Source organism: Scyliorhinus canicula, chromosome 11, assembly GCF_902713615.1.
Source record: "Scyliorhinus canicula chromosome 11, sScyCan1.1, whole genome shotgun sequence".
NCBI classification, from domain to species: domain Eukaryota; kingdom Metazoa; phylum Chordata; class Chondrichthyes; order Carcharhiniformes; family Scyliorhinidae; genus Scyliorhinus; species Scyliorhinus canicula.
In genome coordinates this window covers 147,367,100-147,390,566 of record NC_052156.1, presented here as the reverse complement: position 1 = coordinate 147,390,566, position 23,467 = coordinate 147,367,100, and the positions used below count along the sequence as shown (strand labels likewise).

At 46.9% G+C, this 23,467-nt stretch overlaps 1 protein-coding gene across 1 annotated transcript in view; it reads right to left on the bottom strand.

Moving 5' to 3' along the window:
- The window catches only part of shank3a (SH3 and multiple ankyrin repeat domains 3a), a 1,085,379-nt gene that overhangs the window by 373,164 nt on the left and 688,748 nt on the right, over nt 1-23,467 (bottom strand). The gene's annotated exons all lie outside the window — the stretch shown is intronic.

Here is a 23,467-nt window from a genome sequence, read left to right as displayed (position 1 = left end):
GTGACCTCCTTCTTCAGCCTCACCTGAAGAAGGAGCCGTGCTCCGAAAGCTCGTGTTTGAAACAAACCTGTTGGACTTTAACCTGGTGTTGTAAGACTTCTTACTGTGCTCACCCCAGTCCAACGCCGGCATCTCCACATCGTGAGGAACAGTGACAGAGCATAGACGGTCAATGTATTTGGTGAGGTGCTGTCACAGAGAATAGAGAGTGGAGAATGGGCTACTGAGGGTCAGCGAGTATGGATAGAGATCAAGGGATTTCTGAGGTTAAGTGATAGTGGGCACATACAGAACATTGATGATGGTGTATAGCAGAGAGTGGATGAAAGAGAAGAGGGTGGGATAAACACAAATATTTTCCTTGAAAAGAAGTGAACAACTATGGATCATCAATATAAGATATTCATTAATAAATTCAATAAATAATTCAGGACAACCGTCTTTACATATTAGAGATGTCTTTTATGGAGAAACTAGAAAAACTCATGAGGGATAAATAAGAACAGACAAGTATCACTAGGCGAAACTTCGAGGATGGAGGTGTGTATAGAACATGAACACCAGGATGGACTAGTTGGCCAACGGTCTGTTTTTGTGCTGTGAACTCTGGACAGGATTCTTCAGATGGTGGGGTTTAATTAGAAGCTAGGAATTAGAAGCAGAAGAAAGCAATTCAGCCCTTCGAGCCTACTCTGCCATTCAAATCCACTCTTGCCCCTATCTCTTTAACCCATTTTATCAGAAATATCACCATCGCCTTCTTGAAATCATTCAGTGACTCATATTCCACTGCACTATGGGGCAGCGAGTTCCACACATTCATCAGACTCTGCGAGAAGTAGTTCCTCCTCGTCTCAGTTCTAAATCTATATTCATGACCTCTGATTCTAGATTGCCCCACAAAGGGGAACATTTGGTCTACATTTACTTTATTAATCCCTTTTAGTATTTTATACACCTCAATCAGATCCCCTCTCATCTTTCTAAATTCCAGCGGGTATAAGCCCAAACTCTTTATTCTCTCCACATACATCAACCCTTTGGGTTTCAGCAGCGATCACACAAGCTTGGCAAGCATTTCATCCCCTTTGAGTGTTAAGTGAGTGGAGGAGTTTCATACCTCACTCAAGAGAAGCCTGGTCTCAGAATCCCGGAACTGCCAGCAAGTCTGATTGTTTGGTAGCCCAGTAGTCCCAGCAGGAATGGCGACCACTGTTGGGACCACATGCAGTCCCACCATTCTAAGTACTGGAGCTCACAGGATCAGGTGAATTCAGGGTTTTGCAATGGGGATAGAAACGTAGCCCACGGTGGTGAGGAGGTGGAGCAAGGGACGGTAGAGGAGGGCATGATGGCAAGGCCAAGATCAGGCAGGGTGTGTGCAAATGGGTGCACGTAATACAACACCAGGCAGTCTTATCTTCTCGGTCAATACTCACTACCTTTTGACCCACTGTTGGTTGTATCACATGTACAGTTTGCAACACCAGTGACTCAACGGAAGTCTAACTGTTTTTATTAAACCTTAAAATACAGAGTGATTGAGTTACGTTTTTACTACAGTCCAATAGTTTCATGGTCACTTCGATCACCGTTTTCTTCATAAACATTTTTTAAAAAAGTTTGGTCATGACAAAGTTTTAGTCATTATCAGTGATTCATCCGATCCTAGTTTGCCCTGTTAAACTCTGTCTCGAGTCCTTTAGAAAGCACACTGCATATTGAAACATAGGCCTGATCTACTGCAAGCAGGATGGCTGACACCAAGATAACAGTCCAACCCTTTTGTTTCAGACCGTGGATCAGATACATTTAGAATGACCTGCAGCATGTTGCGCGGCGCAGGCACGGAAATGGCCACCACGCGTATCCGCTGATGTGGAAACAGCCACCACGGCCACCACGCGCATGCGCGGACCCGGGCCGGCAGTGCAGGGCTGCGTATCGGTGCCGGAGCAGCACGCAGCACTCCGGCGCCGTGCTGGCCCCCTGAACTGTTGGGCCAAGAGACCCATTGATGCCGGCGTGAAACTCTCCGGTGTTTCCACCGGCGTCAACACTTGGCCGGGATTTTGGATAATCCCGGCCCTGTTCTCTCAAAGTTCTAACAGGCATTTCTTCTTTAATCATAAAAATCAAATTGATAAAACAAAGCTTGTGTCTTTTGTGGGATCTTGCTGTGTGAACAATTGATGCAGTGTTTACTTGTTTAACAGCTATTGCATTTCTGGGTAATCCTTTGGGTTGTGTGAGAGAACATAGAACATAGAACATAGAACAGTACAGCACAGAACAGGCCCTTCAGCCCTCGATGTTGTGCCGAACAATGATCACCCCACTTAAACCCACGTAACCCGTATACCCGTAACCCAACAATCCCCCCATTAACCTTACACTACGGGCAATTTAGCATGGCCAATCCACCTAACCCACACATCTTTGGACTGTGGGAGGAAACCGGAGCACCCGGAGGAAACCCACGCACACACGGGGAGGACGTGCAGACTCCACACAGACAGTGACCCAGCCGGGAATCGAACCTGGGACCCTGGAGCTGTGAAGCATTGATGCTAACCACCATGCTACCATGAGGCCCCAAACAGTGACAGGATGGTTTATAAATGAAAGTATATGTCCAGGTGTCCAGCTAGGACACGTTTAGATGGTTTGCTATTCCACATAAACATGCAGATAAGAAAATGAGATGGGCTTGGCTACTTGCTGCCCTGCAGACTACTATAGTCGGTTGAGTACCCTGGAATTCCTCCACCAATCTTGTTAATTTATCACTTCAACACACTTCAGTTTTCCAATCTAATATTAACCACAAATAGAAAAGGGAGGATGGCAGCAACGTCAATCCATGATGCTATGCAATGCAATGAGTCATTTCACACCATATTTCTCTTCACTCTTCAACAGCTCTTAAAAGCATGGTTAATAATGTTGGTGAACTGCAGGTGCAAGTAGCCATCTGAGAGTACGATAGAGTTCTATTAACTGAGATTTGGCTCAAAAAACAGAGGGGTTGAAATCTTAATATTCCTATGTACAAAATATTCAGGAGAAATGTGGAACGAAAGCTGGCATCTGTCTAATAAAGCACGATCCCTGTTCCTGAATAAACTCCTTAGGCACATCTCTCACACCTTGGACAGGATACAACAAAACACTTGTCACCTGGTAGCTCCCTGCTTCAACCTCACCCTTCACTAACACTGCTCTGTTCTATCAACACTACTATGGTTAATATTTGCCAGAACAATCCCGTGTTCCTCAAAGCTTCAAAGAACGTGCAGGTTCTTCCTCCTTGAAAATCTACTGCATTGAAATTAAGAGTTGAGTAGAAAAGCTTGAGGGCTGAATGCTGCACGTGTACACACAGTATTCCTGTCTTACTGTAACTCATCCTTTCCCAGAACAGTTTCCTTGGCTATTGAGCTTGAAGACAGAATTGGGTGAATCACAATGGGAGTGGATTGCAGATTGGAAGTCGAGAATTTGGTGATCGTGGGAATGTGGTGGAGGGTGGGGGGAGGCAGTTTCTCAAGCCCAATTAGAAAGGAATGGAGCCACAGAACCCAAGAATTCTGAGGTAAGTATCTGAGGTAAGTATTGAGGTATCTAATATTAATTGTCATTGTATTTGTAATCTTAGTGGTTTTCGTTAAGCTTGAACAAACAATTAATCTTTGGTTTGTTTCATTTGAGGACACAAGAGAAAACTTGTGTATTTTAGACCAAATGAACAACAATTATATAAACAATAAACTTGTAGCAAAGACGTTTATTCTCAGTTTCTAAGTGCATGGCGGCACAGTGGTTCTGTTGCTTCACAGTACCAGGGTCCCAGGTTCGATTCCCGGCTTGGGTCACTGTCTGGGAGTAGTCTGTACGTTCTCCCCGTGTCTGCATGGGTTTCCTCCGGATGCTCCGGTTTCATCCCACAGTCCAAAAATGTGCGGGTTAGGTGGATTGGCCATGCTAAAATGCCCCGTAGTCTCCAAATGTTAGGTGGGGTTACTGGGTTACGAGATAGGGTGGAGGTGTGGGCTTAAATAGGGTGCTCTTTCAAGGGCTAGTGTAGACTCGATGGGCCGAATGGCCTCCTTCAGCATTGTAAATTCTATGATCCTATGGAAGGGCAGCTATGACCAGCAGCCAAGGTGAGATCAAAATAAAGAAAGGCTGGCACCTATTCACAATGAAAAAAATCACCCAGTCAGGGTGCATCCTAGGTTGCTAAGGAAAGGTACAAATTGCGGAGATGCAAGCCACAACCTTGCATCCTCTTTGACTACAGAGTGCTGCCAAAGGACTGGAGCATTACAGATGTTACACTCCTGTTCAAAGAAGCAGAGAAGCACAAATGAAAATTCTAACCAGTTAGTTTGATGTTGGTGATGAGGAAGCTATCAGGACCAATAATCCGAGGGAAATTAAAATTGCCATAGTCCCACCTGACCATAGGCTGCTTTCCTATTTTAGGGGGAGAGCTGACTGGTGGTGATTTAACCTGAGGATCACCACACCTCAGACGAGGGGGCAAGGTTGAGAAGGTGAGGCCTACATAATAAATAACCTCAGCCGGTACGGGGATTGAACCCTGGCGGTTGGCCTCACTCTGTATCAGGAAACAGCTATGAAAGTGCTTCATGATTTCATTTCTAAATGACATAGCACTAATTTCAACTTTATAACTCTTTGTGCTGTGTTGAGGGAGGGGTGAGGGAAAGAGGAGTGACATTACCCCCACGAGGCCTATGGGGGGAAACCATTATCTATTTCCCTGTGGGGCTCATGGAGTACGAGCTTCCCCGGTAGTTGGTGGAGGCCCACCCAGCTGGGGAGCATAAAAGCCGGCTCGAGCAGGGACCGCCATGTTGGGTGACTCAACGGGGACTGTGATTGTAGATAGTTACTGCCGTGGGCAGATTATTGTTAAAAGTCCAATAAATCCTTTTCTTCCTACCGCTGGCTTCCTTGATCATTAGAGCTACAATTACTGTGCTCGGGATATCTATCCATATATTTTCTTTACATAGCAAAGCCGACGGAGGTGGATATAACCCGCTCATTAACTTGCAATTATTTGAATCAATTACAAAAGATGTCATCTAATCATCTGCCCACTGAAGTCAGACCAGACTCTTTTCTGTTTCCCCACAGTCCGACTTCTATCAGGGGCTGGTTTAGCTCGCTCAGCTAAATTGCTGACTTTTAAAGCAGACCAAGCAGGCCAGCAGCATGGTTCGATTCCCGTACCAGCCCCCCCCCCCGAACAGGCGCCGGAATGTGGCGACTAGGGGCTTTTCACAGTAACTTCATTGAAGCCTACTCGTGACAATAAGCAATTTTCATTTTCATATCAGCTCTCAAACATCCCAATGTTAAATTTGAGTAAAGTGAGAAAAAAATGGTGGCCTTGGTATTTGGCTATTTTATCATGGATTCTTGCAGATAGTTGAGAAACTGGATGGGCTAAAATTGATGAAGAGAAGGAATTAGAAAGGCTAGCTGTACTTAAAATTGCTGCGTCTCCAGGAACAGGTCAGTACACACTAAAGGGAATAAGGGTGGAAATTGTGAAGGCACTGGCCATAATCTTTGAAGATACACGGGCCGTGCCAGAGGACTGCAATGTTACATTCTTGTTCAAAAAAACGGTGTAAGGATAAACCAGTCATTTTAACCTCAGTGGTAGGAAAGCTTTTGGAAACAATAATAAAATTAACTGTCATTTGGATAAATATAGATTAATTAAAGAAAGCCAAGACTCATTAGTTCAAGGCAAATCATTTGCAACTAATTTGATTACATTTTTTGACAAAGTAATAGAGGGGATTGATGAGGGTAATGCAGTTGATGTAGCGTACATGGACTTCCAAAAGGCATTTGATAAAGCACCCATGGCAGACTTGTCAGAAAAGTTGAAGCCAATGGAGAATGGAGACAGTGGCAGCAAGCAGATGAAATTGGCTGAGTGGCAGGAAACGGTAGTGATATACAATTGATTTTTTAAGCTGGAGGAAGATATACACAGCAGTGGAGTTCCACAAGGGTCAGTGTTAGAGCCACTACATTTCTTCAACTATATTACTGCCCTGGACCTGGGTATGCGAGGCAAAATTTCAAAATTTACAATTGACACAAAATTTGGAAGGATCGTAAATTGCAAGAAGGATAGTAAAGGACGTCAAGAGGATATAGGCTGATGAACGGCAGACAAGATTAAATTCAATGCCGAGAATTTCAAAGTGATACATTTTGTAGGAAGAATGAGGACATGCACAATAAAAAAAGGATAAACTTCTAAAGGGGTGCAGGAACCGAGGGTTCACAAAGTATATAATCATTGAAGGTGGTGAGGCAGACTGAGAAAATGGTTAATAACACAAGGAATCCTTGGGTAGAATTCTCCCATGGCACCTCCACAAGTTCAATGCAAGGTGGGGGGGGGGGGGGGGGGGGGGGGAGAATTCGCCAGCAGAATTTCCTGCGGGGTCTCTTGCTGTGGCCCACCATGGTTGCTTGACAAACCCACTGAAGACTGGGATGCAGATGAAAGCGCAAAGGGAATTTTCCACCCGTGCCTGATTTACCACGATGCCGGTGAGAAAACACGCCCATCCAGAACATGTGGGGCGGGATTCTCCACTGGCAGGATTCTCCGTTTTTCCGGCGCCCGGTGGTTTCCGGACGCTGTGGGGCTGCCCCACAATGGCAAACCCCATTGACCGGCTGGCGTAACGGAGAACCCTGCCGGCGGGTCGAGGCAGAAAAGTGGCGTGGCGGGGCGGAGAATCCAACCCCTGGTTTCCGACTTACTTCCACAAGTGTCATTTGGTCCCGCCCATTTGGGGCGGAGTTCCAACTGCGAGGTCTCGTGGGACTTTGGAGAATCCCGGGAGGCGCGGAGCCTGTCAGGAGGCTCGCTGGAGGGCTTCCCGAGATTCTCCGGCCGCATTGCGCTCAAGCGAGAGCACAAAGCGGCTGGGGAATCGCGCCCATATTCTAACTTGGTGGAATCCAAGTGCAGCTAGAGGGAATTCTTCACATGTTTGCTGGAGCTTCTGCATGGTCTGCTTCTCTGTCAGGTGAGGTGGAAGCATGCTTTCTTCTCCAAGGTTTTCAATGGCTGCGGCAGTCATCCTCCAGTTTCCGGAGGATGACTGACAGGAACCTCCAGAGGATCCAGGCAGCCACTCTTCTTCCCCTTCCTGGAACGCTTGTCCCTCCTTTCTCACCTGAGGTATTTGAGGAGCTGGCGATGAATCCAGGCTTATGGACAGGAGGAGGATTAATTCAAGCTGCCTTGCTTTCTCCTGTTACCATTCATCTGTAAACAGAATGGGGTTTTGATTTCTTCCCCCTTTATAAACAATGGCAATTTTTGGGGCGTTCCAATTTTTAGTAATAACATCATAGCAAACTCACGATGAACTCAAAGGGTTATTTATTTTCACACACTCAAACACAAGAAGAGGAGGATAGCAACATTGCTACATTTGCACCCAGACAGTAAAGAAGAGATAGAGGATAGAAAGATTGGGCGGGATTCTCCGACACCCCGAGGGGTCAATCCCGCCCCCGCCGTGTCCTGAATTCTCCGCCCCCCGAGATTCGGTGGGGGCGGGAATCGCGCCGGTCAGCGGGACCCCCGCAGCGGTTGGCGGGCCCCCCACGGCGTTTCTCCGGCCCGCGATGGGCCGAAGACCTGCCGCTGATAGGCCTCTCCCACCGGCGGGAATCAAAACACTTACCTGACCAGCGGGATTGGTGGCACGGGCGGGCTCCGGGGTCCTGGGGGGCGCGGGGCGATCTGACCCCGGGGGTGCCCCCACGGTGGCCTGGCCCGCCCTCGATCGTGGCCCACCGATCAGCGGGCGGGCCTGTGCCATGGGGGCACTCTTTTTCTTCCGCCTCCACCATGGTGAAGACCATGGTGGAGGCGGAAGAGACCCCTCCCCTGCGCATGCGCCGGTATGACATCAGCAGCCGCTGACGCTCCGGCGCATGCGTGGACGTACGCCGGCCGGTAAAGTCCTTTCAGCCCCGGCTGGCGTGGTGCCAAAGGCCGTTCACGCCAGCTTCCGCACATTTGGGGTGGCCCGACGCCGGAGTGATTCACGCCACTCCAACACGCCGGGACCCCCCGCCCCGCCAGGTAGGGGAGAAACCCGGCCAATGTTTTTCCCCTGTCTGTGTCCCTGAGATGGTTGAATGTTCTAACCGTCAAGAATGGAAAGTTGTGGAGTCCTTTGTCATGGCTGATGAATTAGCTTGAGTCAGGAAATGCAGATGGTCTTAGTGTTTGATAGCCTTTGAATTTGGTCTGTGCAGCCCACAATGGGTAATTAGTGTCTCTTGAAAGATAAAGAGGTGTAGGTTTCTTTGAGACTGCCAGAGAGCTCCTTTTGTGTGAGGGTCACAGACAGATACAGCTTCAGCCATTTTAAAAGGCCTTTGTCCAGTTTTAGAAATTTTCGAAATCAGCCGTGAGGATTGTATAAAAATATATAATCTGAGGTCTTAGTCCCCTCACAGTCCTCACGACCTCAGAAAAATTAATTTGTTGCAATTTTTATTTTATATGTAGTCTAATGAAGGTAGGAAAGTAGAGAAGTCTGCATTCATTCGCTCATTCACGCTGACATGTCAGATACACAGCTAGCAGGGACAATGGCAGTTGCCTGCTGCATTTTCCTTCTATTAAGATTTAAATTTGCTTTCGTGGATCAGCAAAGACACTGTCCTTTCCTGGTATGCGAATGGGTAGGTTGACTTGGAAAAATTCAAAATCTGTCTTTTGGAGAAGCCTATTCAGGATTCGAGTTTTTAATTTTGGGGGTCAGGTCAGGCCCAAGCAAATCCATTGGTTTCAGAACTCTGCCTGATCCAATGCTTATCAAGTGTCCCCTAAAGGGTCTGGGGTTTTTTTTCAGGGTGGTTCACACACAGGGATGATTGATGGTCAAGCTGCTGTGGGCTATCCACAGGGGAATGTTGGACACCTCAATCTGAGAGCCAGGTCTCTTGAACTAGGGCTGAATGGCTCTTTGTCCAGTTCAGCACCTCCCTGTCCACCTTGGTAACCTATGGGTTCAGCTGTTCAAACCCAGGGACTGTGGTTAGGCTAGTTGCCAGGAAATTGGGGTGTTTTAATGGGACTTTGGCCTCTTTCGGGGATTTAGGTTTGCTGTCCGGCTTGGGCACAATCACCATTCGAATGTTCCAACTTCTGTTGCTAGGAGCTTTGGCACAGTAACAGGCAGGCCATCTGCTCTTAGACTTCGGCCAACCTTTCTGGGCCCAGATGATAGGAAGTGGCCTCTCCCACATCCAAAGGGTACAATGCTGTAGTGCGTAGCGCTGTTATGGATCATTTTAAATGCAGAGGGAAACCCTGTCAGGTTTCCTCGAGATTCTGCATTAAGGTAGATGGGTATGGGATCCAATCCAGTTGGGACCACTCTACTGGTCAGTTGGGTAGTTGGGTCCTGTGTCTTTTGGAACATTGTTGCACTCTGGTGGATGCCATGATGTGGAGATGCCGGCGTTGGACTGGGGTGGGCACAGTAAGAAGTCTTACAACACCAGGTTAAAGTCCAATAAGTTTGTTTCGAATCACTAGCTTTCGGAGCCTAGCCCCTTCATCAGGTGAGTGATCAGATGGCGATGTCAGCCGCAGACTGATGTTCCACTAGCAATGTCGTTTTCTTCTCGGATTTCAACTGTTTGAGGTTGAAAGATTTCCCTGTAGACAATGTCCACTCCACTGGAAAACTTGCTCTTGACAAGATGAAGGATGGTGGCGATGAATATGGAGAAAAGGATGGGGACAATAACACATCCCTACTAGGGATGGATTCCAGCGAGGATTCGGGTGATGATCTTCCTGGCGTTAGAGAGTAGGGAGATTGCTCGGTAGTTCCCTCAGTCTTCTTTGTCTCCTTTCTAGAAGATGGTGGCGATGACGGCATCCCTGAGGTTGGCAGGAATTTCTTCTCTGTTCCAGAGTTTCAGCAACAGCTGATGGAGATGACAGGTGATCTCTTCTCCTCCAAGTTTGGAAATCCCTGTGGGGGATCTGCGTGGGTGGTCATAGTCTGTCCCCATAGGTATCTGGACAAGGAGCGGATCTCAAAGTGGGCGAAGGCCACACAAGAAAGTTACTGGAAGGGGCACGCCATTCAAATTTGCCAAGATATCAGGGCAGAACCTGCAAAGTGACGGTTGGGTTCAACAAGACAAAGACGAGCTCTGCAAGAACAAGGTGCGGTTCGCCATGGTGTACCCAGCTTAATTGTGGGTCACGTTTAAAGACACAACCATTATTTCAATATGCAAGTTCACGGAAGCAAAGTGGGGGAGGGGCTTGCACTGGTTGCCTGGGGGGGTTGTGATTTCTGTTTCATTTGTGGGGTAAGGCAATGAGCCTAGGTTGGCTGGGTTTTCCTTGCTTGGGGTGAGGAGGGGGGTGCTTGTCTGAGCTGGGAGGGTTGGTTGGCAGTTGTTTGGAGGGGGAGGGGCAGTTGGAAGGGGTGTTGGCTAGGTGCGGGGGAGGATATAATGCTGGTGGCGAAGGTTGTTTTGTTAATGGATCTGTGCGAGGGTGGGGACGGCGTCCATCTTGGGTGGGCCTGGATTCCAGGTAGGTTAGGGCCCAGTTGGAGTTCCTTGCGGGGGCTGGAGCAGTTTCTTTGGACGGGTTGGACTTCCAGGTGGTGGAGAGGGTGAATAGTCAGGGCTTTGAGGTGGCGTTAGGGCTGGAGGTTATGAATTGTATCGATTCCATGCAATCGGAGAAGGCGCTGGTACCGGATGGTTTTCTAGCAGTTTTCAGCCTTGTTGGTGCAAAATTTACTGGCGATGTTCAATGATTCTCTGTCAAGGGAGGTGTTGCCAGCCACGTTGGCACAGGCCACCTCCCTGATCCCCAAAAAGGGATGTTTTTGACTTGGTGTAGCATGCACATACTTGGTGCCACACAGGGTGCAGTATGCATACAATCGGTGCCATACATATCACCTGCTCAGTCACCATGCAAGATTGCAAGAACAACCTTAAAAAAAGAAAATTAAAAATATAATCAGATCCCCAGCTAATCAAGCTGGTATCTGTCCTTGTGTGTCCTTGTAGGAATCTTACAAAAGCTGCTCTGAGTGAGAACTGAACTGGAGCAATCTGCGTGATTATATTCTTTATTGTTAAAGTGCCCATCTGCTTGTAAATGTGCTCACCCTAAAGCACGTGCACACCATGGAATGGAATGGCTTAGCCCCACATGCTAACCCTGGCTATCCTGCTCCACAGTCCTCCACAAAGCTACAACTATAACACAATATCTGCCTACACCAACCTTGGAAACTTAAGACAAATAAGCAAAGACTCCTCATTATCAGAATCAAGGTTCCTCATATTTGCCATTTTATTTGCACGCAAGATCCACATCCATAATGTTGGGAAAATCCTCTCCCCCAAATAAAACGTACTCAACTGCCTCCAATACTAATTCACTCCTTCACCGGGCCTTTCAATTGTGGAAGAGCTCACTTCCTTCCTCTCTCCTACCCTCTGTCTTTTTCTTCTGGAGTTCTCCGCCCATAGATAGGTCTGATCCACAGTGCCACCACCTCAGTCCAGCCAACTGGTGCCCAAGGTGTTGTTGTGGCAACATGTATTTTTCCATACATGTTGTTGCTTGGAGCAATGGATAGTGATGTTAGAGGCTTCAACTCCCTTTCCATCCCATGGCTGACCAGAAATCTCTCCCGTTCATACCACCTGCCATTGGCATATTGGTTTACAAGTTGATACTTGACCTGTTTGGCCAAGTTATAAACGCAACTTCCTTGGTCGTCATATCCTGGAGTATGACTTGAATATGGAGATTCTGGTTCAGGGGCAGGGTTGCTGTCCACTGCATCACAAGACCTCCATCCTTATAGTCTGTAAACCATTAAAATTTAACCAACAATCTCGGAATTCTTCCTCTGTTCCCGGTTTCTTTCCAACGATGGCATTAGGCCCTTCACCTCTGCTTCTCCACAAGAAGAAATGGATTTGCAGGATCATGATTTAAATGCTTTCAACTAAAATCAAATTCCCACTCTGCAATCCGATCTTGCAGCTGTATTGCTAACAGTGAAGAGGTATTTTTCATGGGTGACTCCAGCCATACAAGAGAAGCAGGACACAAAATTGTCAAAACTTGAAAACTTTCGCTCGCATTTTAAGGATGGCGAGCGATTGCCGCTCACCATCCCGAGAGTTGGCGCGTAACGATGCCCATTGCAGTTTAACACTTCTGGAGCGTTGATACGCGCTCAGCTAAGTTAGCAGAGTTTTCCACGATACAATGGCTCAGCTGATATATGAAATGGCAGGTGTCAGTCTTGACTCTGCAGGTAGTACTCTCTCCCACCTGAGTCAGACAGTCATGTCTCACCACAGAGACCTGAGTGTATAATCTCGGCTAATATTTCCAGTGCAGAAGTACTGAGGGAGAGTTGCACTGTCAGAAGTGCTGCCTTTCAAATAAGACTCTGAAACAAGGTTCTATCTGTCCTCTCAGACGACATGAAATATTCCACAGAACTATTTGAAGAAGAGCAGGAGAGTTCTCCCTGGCGTGCCGGCCAACATTTCTTCCCCAATCAACACCACTGAAATAAATAATTTTGTAATTATCACATTGCGGATTGTAGGCTGTCACTTTTTCGATATTATAACAGTGACTAGGTTTCATTGATTGCAAAAGACTTTGGCACATGCTGAACATGTGAAGGCTGATCTACAAATGAAAGGCCTTTCTTTCTTCTGGCCTTTACAGTGTGGCAGGTGGGTACCTTGGATGTAGAGGGGTCACCAAACTGCACACAGCATCAGTATTTTGTGGCGCTGCTGACATTATTTTTACAATTTGAACAAAAAATGCCAGTTTGAGCTACAAAGGGAGGAAAATTAAACAATTGAAACATGGATTTCCAAAAGGCATTGGATAAAGTGCCACATAACAAGCTTGTGCACAAACATTGAAGTAGCAGCATGGCTACAACATTGGCTGAGTGACAGGAAACAATCGTGGAGAATGATTGTTCCAGGGGCTTGTGATACGATCCCTGCTTTTCCTGCTGTGTATTGATAACCTCGACATGTGTGTGCAGGTCAAAATTTGAAAACTTGTATTGAGAACTGTGAGTGGAATAAGCGTAAATTTCAAGAGCACATAGAGATGCTCATGGAATGGGTGGACAGGTGGTCGATGAAATTCAATACGGAGAAGTGTGAAGTGATTCATTTTGGTGGGAAGAATCAGGAAAGACAACATAAAATAAAGGGTACAATTCTATCGAAGGAGCCAGAGGAACCTGGGAGATTATGTGCACAAATTATGTGGTGGGGCCAGATTCGATCGAGGTCTTCAAAAGAAAACTGGATTATTATCTATAGAGAAAATGTTTGAAAGGCGACAGGGAGAAAGTGGGTGAATGGGACTAGCAGAGATATTCTTGCAGAGAGCCAGCACAGATGTGACAGACTGAATGGCCTCCTGTGCCTCCTACATTTAAAATCTCCGACCAGTGGAAATGGTTTACCTTTATCTATCCTATCTTTCCCTGTTAATATCTTGAATACTTTGAATAGATCACCCCTTAACCTTCCAAATTCTAGTGAAAATGGGCCTAATTTGTGTAATCTCTCCTCATAAATTAACCCCTGTAGTTATTTTTGTAAACCTATGTTGCACTCCCTCCAAGGCAAAATATCCTTCCGAAGGTGGGGTGCCCAGAACTGCTCACAGTTCTCCAAGTGGGGTCTAACCAGGGTTTTGTATAGCTGCAGCATAACTTCTGTGTCTTTATACTTCAGTCTTCTAGATACGATTCCATGAGCCTTTTTAAAAATAATTTAAAATGACCCAATTTTTTTCCCATTAAGGGGCAATTCAGTGCGGTCAATTCACTTACCGTGCATGTCTTTGGGTTATGGGGATGAGACCCGTGCAAACACGGGGAGAATGTGCAAATTCCAAAAGGACAGTGACCTGGGGTCCAGATCGAACCCAGGTCCCTCAGCGCTGTGAGACAGTAGTGCTAACCACTGCACCACTGTGTCGCCCCTGAATTAGCCTTTTTGATTATTTTAATATGTTTGTGGCATATTAAGGATCTATGCACCTGAACCTCCAAGTCTCTTTGGACACCCACTGTACCTGACCACTTTACATTTAGAAAGTACTCTGCTCTATCCTTTTTTGATCCACAATGGATAACCTTATACGTGCTGATATTGATTGCAAGTTTTACTCAGTATAAAGCCTGAGTTATACCTGTCCTGGGAGTGCTGGATGAGATAACGTAGAGGGAGCTTTACTTTGTAGTTAACCTGTACTGTATATGGTCTGGGAGTGTTTGGTGGGACAGTGTGGAAGGAGGTCGAATCTACATCCAACATGTGCTTTACCTACCCTGGGAATGTTTGAAGCGAACAGTAATTGCGAATAACATATTGTCCAGTTTTTTTGGTGTATTGACTTTGAGTTCAAAAACATAAAAAAAGCTCAAAGTTTGAGTTGAGGAAGGAAAGGAAATGTAATCAATTAGGAAGATGGAGAAAGTGAAGTAGGCTGTGATGCTTTAATAATTCAGTTTTTCTTTCATTTGTTTGGAGTCATTATCATTTATACAACGCCTCATTGGACACACTGTCTACAGGTACTAGGGTAGTGATGGATCAACAGAAGCTTCCATCAATGCCTTTGAAGAGGAGCTCAGTTGCAGCCCTGGTACCAGGTGGTGTCAGCTCACACAGCTCACTAGCTTTGTTGACCTTTTGGGAAGATGAGGTAGCCTAGGCGTTTGACAATTGTAAGTACCTGCAATGTAAGTGTTTTAACAAGCGAGTCGTTGGAGTTTGTTGCTGTACTTCGGTTCAGCATTCAGATTGCCTTCACTTCACTGACTTCTTTATACAACAATGCCATGTTTGGTCGTGCCCACCATTGCTCAGGGCCCTGGCATGGCACTGAAGGGAAAAGAGTGCCCCCACTACACAGGCCCGTCCACGGATCGGTGGGCCCCGATCACGGGCCAGGCCACCGTGGGGGCACCCCCCGGGGCCAGATCGCCCCCCCCCCCCACCCCCAGGACCCTGGAGCCCGCCCGCACCGCCAGGTCCTGCCGGTAAGGGACCTAGTCTAATTTACGCTGGCGGGACTAGCAAAGAACCAGCGGGACGTCGGCCCATTGCGGGCCGGAGAATTGCCGGGGGGGCCCTGCGAGCAGCCACCCACCGACGTGGCGCAATTCCCGCCCCCGCTAAATCTCCGGTGCTGGAGAATTCGGCGGCTGGCGGGGGCGGAATTCACGCCGCCCCCTGCCGATTCTTCGACCCGGCGGAGAGTCGGAGAATCCCACCCCATGTCTTTCGGGACTTGTGGGATGAAACCAGAGCAGTGGGAAGAAACCCACGCAGATACAAGGAGAAAGTGCAGGCTCCGCACAGACAGTGACCCAAGCCAGGAATGAAACCCGGGATCCTGGTGCTGTGAAGCAATAGTGCCAACCAGTGTGTAACAGTGCCACTCTGACTGGCAGACCGACATCTCACTCAATCCTCCCATCGAGCACTCAGAAGACAGCTGCCCTTAAGTTCAGATAGAGTGTGTAGCTCCTTCTACATTATACCAACACGCCAGCACACAGTCTCAAGGAAGGTACAATACAAGTTAGATACGGAATAACATTCACTCTCCATTAGCCAATCAAACATTCCCAGGTGAAGTACAGCACAGGGCATACACAGACTAAAGCTCTTTCAACACTGTCCTAGCGAACACTTGCAGGCTAGGTAAACCAGGCTAATTGCATAATTCTGTACAATGTACATATGCAGAGTTTAAACTTTCTTTCTTTTGACAGATGCTTGGAGAGTCGCTGTACTTTTCCAGTGTTTTCCCTTTTTTTGATATCCCTCCTGTATTTGATCTGTTCTATTATCCCTCACACACCAGGGATCTGGCACAAAAATACCTCAAAGTACTGACCTACAAATATTTTTAAAAATTGACTTAAAAATCTTAAAAGGGCACCATTAAATGTGATAAGCAGTAACAAATACAACAATAAGCAATCCTTACCCTGCGAATTAAACAGCAATTCTACACAGTTATATAGCGAGTAACCATTACCATGTTAAATAAACAGTTTTACATTGAGTAACCCTTACCCTCCTGGGGAACAATAGCTCCATAGTTAGAATCAATAATCCAATACTTTATTGGATAAAATACAGTGTAAAGTTCACTATTTTGAATAAAGAGGCTTGGTCAAAGAGGTAGGTTTTAATGCAGGAGAATGAGGTGGAAAATCAAAGCTCACGTGTATGGAGGGAATCCCAGAGCTCACAGTCTAGGCAGCTCAAGATACCGCTGCCAACACTGGAGTAATTAAAATTGGGGATGCATAAGAGGCCAGAATTAGATGAGTGCAAAGGTCTTGGAGGGTGGCATCGCTGGAGAAAATTACAGACTTAGGGAGGGGTGAGGCCATGGAGGGATCTGAAAATAAGGTCGAGAATTTCAAAATTAAAACATTGCTGAGTTGGGAGTCAATGTAGGACAATGAGCCCAGAGGTGATGGAGGAATACGACAGGGTGCAAATTAAGATACAGGTAGCAGAGCTTTGGATGATCTCGAGTTAAGAGTGGATGGAAAATGGGAGGCTGGAATATGGGAGGCTAGGAGATGGGAGGCTGGAAGATGGAAGGCTGGGAGATGGGAGGCTGGAGGATGGGAGGCTGGGAGATGGGAGGCTGGAGGATGGGAGGCTGGAGGATGGGAGGCTGGAAGATGGAAGGCTGGGAGATGGGAGGCTGGAAGATGGGAGGCTGGAAGATGGGAGGCTGGAGGATGGGAGGCTGGAAGATGGGAGGCTGGAAGGTGGGAGGCTGGAGGATGGGAGGCTGGAAGATGGGAGGCTGGAAGATGGGAGATTGGAAGATGGGAGGTTGGAAGATGGGAGGCTGGAAGATGGGAGATTGGAAGATGGGAAATTGGAAGATGGGAGGTTGGAAGATGGGAGGCTGGAAGATGGGAGATTGGAAGATGGGAAATTGGAAGATGGGAGATTGGAAGATGGGAGGCTGGAAGATGGGAGGTTGGAAGATGGGAGGCTGGAAGATGGGAGATTGGAAGATGGGAAATTGGAAGATGGGAGATTGGAAGATGGGAGGCTGGAAGATGGGAGGTTGGAAGATGGGAAATTGGAAGATGGGAGATTGGAAAATGGGAAATTGGAAGATGGGAGGCTGGAAGATGGGAGGTTGGAAGATGGGAAATTGGAAGATGGGAGATTGGAAGATGGGAAATTGGAAGATGGGAGATTGGAAGATGGGAAGTTGGAAGATGGGAAATTGGAAGATGGGAGATTGGAAGATGAAGGCTGGAAGATTGGAAATTGGAAGATGGGAGATTGGAAGATGGGAGGCTGGAAGATGGGAGATTGGAGGATGGGAGGCTGGAAGATGGGAGATTGGAAGATGGGAGATTGGAAGATGGGAGGCTGGAAGATGGGAGATTGGAAGATGGGAAATTGGAAGATGGGAGATTGGAAGATGGGAGATTGGAAGATGAAGGCTGGAAGATGGGAGATTGGAAGATGAAGGCTGGAAGATGGGAGATTGGAAGATGGGAGGCTGGAAGATGGGAGATTGGAAGATGGGAGATTGGAAGATGAAGGCTGGAAGATGGGAGATTGGAAGATGGGAGGCTGGAAGATGGGAGATTGGAAGATGGGAGGTTGGAAGATGGGAGGTTGGAAGATGGGAGGCTGGAGGATGGGAGGCTGGAAGATGGGAGGCTGGAAGATGGGAGGCTGGAGGATGGGAGGCTGGAAGATGGGAGGCTGGAAGATGGGAGGCTGGAGGATGGGAGGCTGGAGGATGGGAGGCTGGAAGATGGGAGGCTGGAAGATGGGAGGCTGGAGGATGGGAGATTGGAAGATGGGAAATTGGAAGATGGGAGGTTGGAAGATGGGAGGCTGGAAGATGGGAGATTGGAAGATGGGAAATTGGAAGATGGGAGATTGGAAGATGGGAGGCTGGAAGATGGGAGGTTGGAAGATGGGAGGCTGGAAGATGGGAGGCTGGAAGATGGGAAATTGGAAGATGGGAGGCTGGAAGATGGGAGGCTGGAAGATGGGAGGTTGGAAGATGGGAGGCTGGAAGATGGGAGATTGGAAGATGGGAAATTGGAAGATGGGAGATTGGAAGATGGGAGGCTGGAAGATGGGAGGTTGGAAGATGGGAGGCTGGAAGATGGGAGGCTGGAAGATGGGAGGCTGGAAGATGGGAGGTTGGAAGATGGGAAATTGGAAGATGGGAGATTGGAAGATGGGAAATTGGAAGATGGGAGATTGGAAGATGGGAAGTTGGAAGATGGGAAATTGGAAGATGGGAGATTGGAAGATGAAGGCTGGAAGATGGGAAATTGGAAGATGGGAGATTGGAAGATGGGAGGCTGGAAGATGGGAGATTGGAAGATGGGAGATTGGAAGATGGGAGGCTGGAAGATGGGAGATTGGAAGATGGGAGATTGGAAGATGAAGGCTGGAAGATGGGAGATTGGAAGATGAAGGCTGGAAGATGGGAGATTGGAAGATGGGAGGCTGGAAGATGGGAGATTGGAAGATGGGAGATTGGAAGATGAAGGCTGGAAGATGGGAGATTGGAAGATGGGAGATTGGAAGATGGGAGGTTGGAAGATGGGAGGTTGGAAGATGGGAGGTTGGAAGATGGGAGGCTGGAAGATGGGAGGTTGGAAGATGGGAGGCTGGAGGATGGGAGGCTGGAAGATGGGAGGCTGGAGGATGGGAGGCTGGAAGATGGGAGGCTGGAGGATGGGAGGCTGGAAGATGGGAGGCTGGAAGATGAGAGAACATAGAACATAGAACATAGAACAGTACAGAACAGGCCCTTCGGCCCTCGATGTTGTGCCGAGCAATGATCACCCTACTCAAACCCACGTATCCACCCTATACCCGTAACCCACCAACTCCCCCCTCTTAACCATACTATTAGGACACTACGGGCAATTTAGCATGGCCAATCCACCTAACCCGCACATCTTTGGACTGTGGGAGGAAACCGGAGCACCCGGAGGAAACCCACGCACACACGGGGAGGACGTGTAGACTCCACACAGACAGTGACCCAGCCGGGAATCGAACCTGGGACCCTGGAGCTGTGAAGCATTTATGCTAACCACCATGCTACCGTGCTCCCCTTGGAAGAGGTTGGAGAGGTTGGAAGATGGGAGGCTGGAAGGTGGGAGGTTGGCCAGGAGAGCAGTGGAATAGTGGAGCCTGAAGGTAACAAATGCATGGATAAGATTGTCAGCATTAGATGGGCTGAGGCAGGGACAAAGTTGGACAGTGCCATGGAGGTTGAAATACGTAGTCTTGGTGATGGAGTGGCTAGATGTTGGAAGTTCAACTCAAGGTCAAATACTCAAGGCTGTAAGTGTTCTGTTGCAGCCTCAGGTTGTTTCTAGGGCGTGGGTTGGAGTGGGTGAGTGGCATCTGTGGTGATGATCAAAAGCAATGGCTAATGTCATCGCAATACCTACTTTGAGGGGATTTGTGTCCATCTGTTACTCATAGGAACAGCATTAGGCCTATCTTAGACAAGCAGCATGACACCATTCAGAGAAGTAGCGAGGCAGTAGTGCTGTTAAGCTGAGCGTTGAGTCAGCATTCATGTGGAATGTGATGTGTTTTCAGATAATGTCACTGAGAGTCAGCATGCAGATTAGAAATGAGGATGGAGCCAAGATCAACTCAATGTCATCAATATCAATAACTAACTCCATCAAATCATCAACATTAATGACTACACCACATCTTGAGAATCAATACCACAAGGCAACAGATAATGCCACAAACAACAACAGACACTGGGAACATTGGAACAGGGATATGCTATTCAGCCCTTCAAGCTTGACCCCTCATTGCATTAGATCTGGGGAGATGGTGATGTAGTAGTAATGTCATTGGACTAGTAATCCAGAGGCCCAGGCTAATGGTCTGGGGGCACATGTTCAACTCCCACCACAGCAGCTAGTGGAATTTAAATTCAATTAATAAATCTGGAACTTAAAAAAAGCTGGTCTAATCGTGACCACGAAACATTGTCAATTGTCGTAAAAAATCTTTGGGAAATCTGCCATTCTTACCTGGTCAGGCCTACATGTGATTCCAGACCCACAGCAATGTGAGTCTTAACTGCCCTCTGAAATGGCCTAGCAAGCAAGCCACTCAGTTGTATCAAACTGATTATAGTCACCTCCTTACAGACTGTACCCTAGACATCACCATCACCATACCTGGGTATGACCTGTTCCACCTTTAGTTTTCAACCCGTCCACTAGTGTTTTTGCCTATTTAGTCTGTCCAAGCCACTCATGATTTTGAACACCTCTATCAAATTTCAGCTCAACCTTCTCGTCTCTAAGGAGAACAAGCCCAAATTCTCCAATCTCTTTTTGTTACTGAGGGGCCCCATCCCTGGAACCATTCCTGTAAATCTTTTCTGCATCCTCTCCAGTGCCTTCCTAAGCTTCCTAAAATGTGGTGCTCAGAATTGGAAGCAATACCATGGTTGAGGACAAATCAACATTTTATGAAGGTTCATCATAACTTCTTTGTTCTTTTCCTTATGCCTCGAAAGCAAACACTCCCATGTGCCCTACTCACTGATATTGCAGCTTGCCTTGCCACCTTCAATGATTTGTGCACATGTACCTCATGTCTCTCTGCTTCTGTACCCCCTTTAGAATTTTATTCATTTATACTGCCTTGTCTCATTCTTCCTCCCATAGTGCATCAATGCCCACTTTTCTGCATTAAATCTTATCTGCCAGGTGCCCACACATTCCACCAGCCTGTCTACATTCTCTTAATGCCTATTGCTATCCTCCTCACTGTCGTCGATTCTTCCAAGATTTCAAAATTGTGCCCTGCACTCCTCGTCTTGGTCATTATTATCCACGAAAACAGCAGTGGTCCCAAAATCGACTCATCTAACTCTGGTGCACTGGCTGAGATCAGCAAAAAGAGCTGTTGAACTAGCACTTTGCAGTCTGTGTGACTGATATGGCAGAACTATATGCATCATGAAGGGCTTAGATAGCGTGAATGGGAAGGACCTATTTTCCTAGCAGGGAGGTCAGTAATCAGGGGGCGTAGATTTTAAGTAATTGGCAGGATAATTAAAGGGAAGTTGAGGAGAGTTTTAGTCAGCCAGAGAGTGGCGAGTCTGTAGCTCACTGTTGAGTCAGTAACCCTCATCGCATTTAAAAAAATATTTGGACATATATTGGGGCCTCACGGTAGCATGGTGGTTAGCATCAATGCTTCACAGCTCCAGGGTCCCAGGTTCGATTCCCGGCTGGGTCACTGTCTGTGTGGAGTCTGCACGTCCTCCCCGTGTGTGCGTGGGTTTCCTCCGGGTGCTCCGGTTTCCTCCCACAGTCCAAAGATGTGCGGGTTAGGTGGATTGGCCATGCTAAATTGCCCGTAGTGTAAGGTTAATGGGGGGATTGTTGGGTTACGGGTATACGGGTTTCGTGGGTTTAAGTAGGGTGATCATTGCTCGGCACAACATCGAGGGCCGAAGGGCCTGTTCTGTGCTGTACTGTTCTATACACTTGAGTGCTATAATCTACCGGACTACAGACCAAGAGCAGGAAAGTGAGATTAAGCTGGCTAGCTCTCTTTTGGCTGCCACAGAAATGGTGGGCTGATTAGCACCCTTCTGTGCCATAGATTTTCCAGGTGTTAATCTGGTTATGCAAAGGTCTATGATATAGTAGCTTTACTTAAATTCAGCAGTTTGAAGGGAAGGGAATCTCTCTCTGAAGAATGTCCACTGCAGTTAATTCTAAATTTGCAGAGAATGCAACTCTAAAATGGGACAAATTTATGCAGCCAACTAAATATAAGGAATTCCATTAAAGTCAGTGATGTCTGGAAAGTGGCCACCTCATCCATCATTAACAGCAAGAACCAGCATCAGAGATCAGGCCACGGGTGGTGAATTCCAAATACACTGCACTGAGGAGATTTCTAGTTACACTGATGCTGTGTAATTGAACTAACTGATTTCCCTCACACCCGACGCTAACACAAATGGACCACACACCCCTCACACCAACACTGCTATATCGCAATTCCCTCACTAACGCTCTCATCTAGATCACACAGTCCTAGTGTAACATCCTGATATATCACACACCACCACTCTCCAATACACCCCTCCTGCTATTGCTGGGACTGTCAGCCCTGGTTCCAACAAATACAACACTAGCGCTACTATAGACATGCAATCTACTCATTTAAAATATATTGTACCATGGGAAGATGAATCATTCAGTAAGTATATAAATGAATCAATGCTCCTGGCTGAGATGTTTCAAAAGGTTAATTAAAAGTGGGTGGACAGACATGGACTTGCAACTGTTTGGAATATCAAAATTGCAGAATATTAAGGACTTCTTAAACTATGTCCGGGGTACTGGATGGGCAAACAGATGGAAAATACAATTGTGTGGTTGAGTATAAATTAATTAAATAAGTAATGGAAAAAAAACACAAGGAGAATTTTCTGGCCCAGTAGGCTTCAGCCCCAATGTTGGCAAGATCAGCTTTGTACCCACCATTTAGATGTGTTCCTTGAGGGGAGGTGAAGTTGAGGAGCACAATGTATAGGTGGGTTTGAGGGATATCAGATGACGTGTAGGTGGAGTGAAGGGCTTTTGGGGAGTGGGAGAGAAAGTGGAGTATGATGGATATGGGAAGGTGGTGAATGTTCTACTCTTCCTCAATTTCCAGCCACCTCCAATACTCCTGAGCTCTCTTGATTCTTTATTCGTAACTTTTGGGAGAGTAAAGGAAGGGATGAAATACGACAGGTCGGTTATGATACTGGACTGTTAATCCAGAGAATGCAAATTCAAATCCCACCAGCACAGTTTGAGAACTTGAATTAAGTTTAAATAAAATCTGATAATAAAGAGTTACTATCAGTAAACGTGACCTCAAAACTGTCAGAATCTCATAAAAACCCAACTAGTCACCAATGTCATTTCTGGAAGAAAACTGCTGTTCATACCCTATCCGTCTTGTATGAAAATCCACTCCCAAAATGGTTGATTCTAACAATCCACTAAGACTGGAAAATAAATGACAGCCATGCCAGCAATGTCCATATACCAGGAATGAATAACTGGCTGTTGAGATGATTATCTACTGAAGGATGAGGTAAGCCACAAAAAGGTCAGGATCTTGCTGGAGGTGAAAAAAATTACTTAAGGCAGGGGACCTCCCATTCATGAAATTGTGAGGTAGTCCACTTTGACAGGAAGGCTAGAAAAACATAATATTACTTAAATGGAGGGAGACTGCA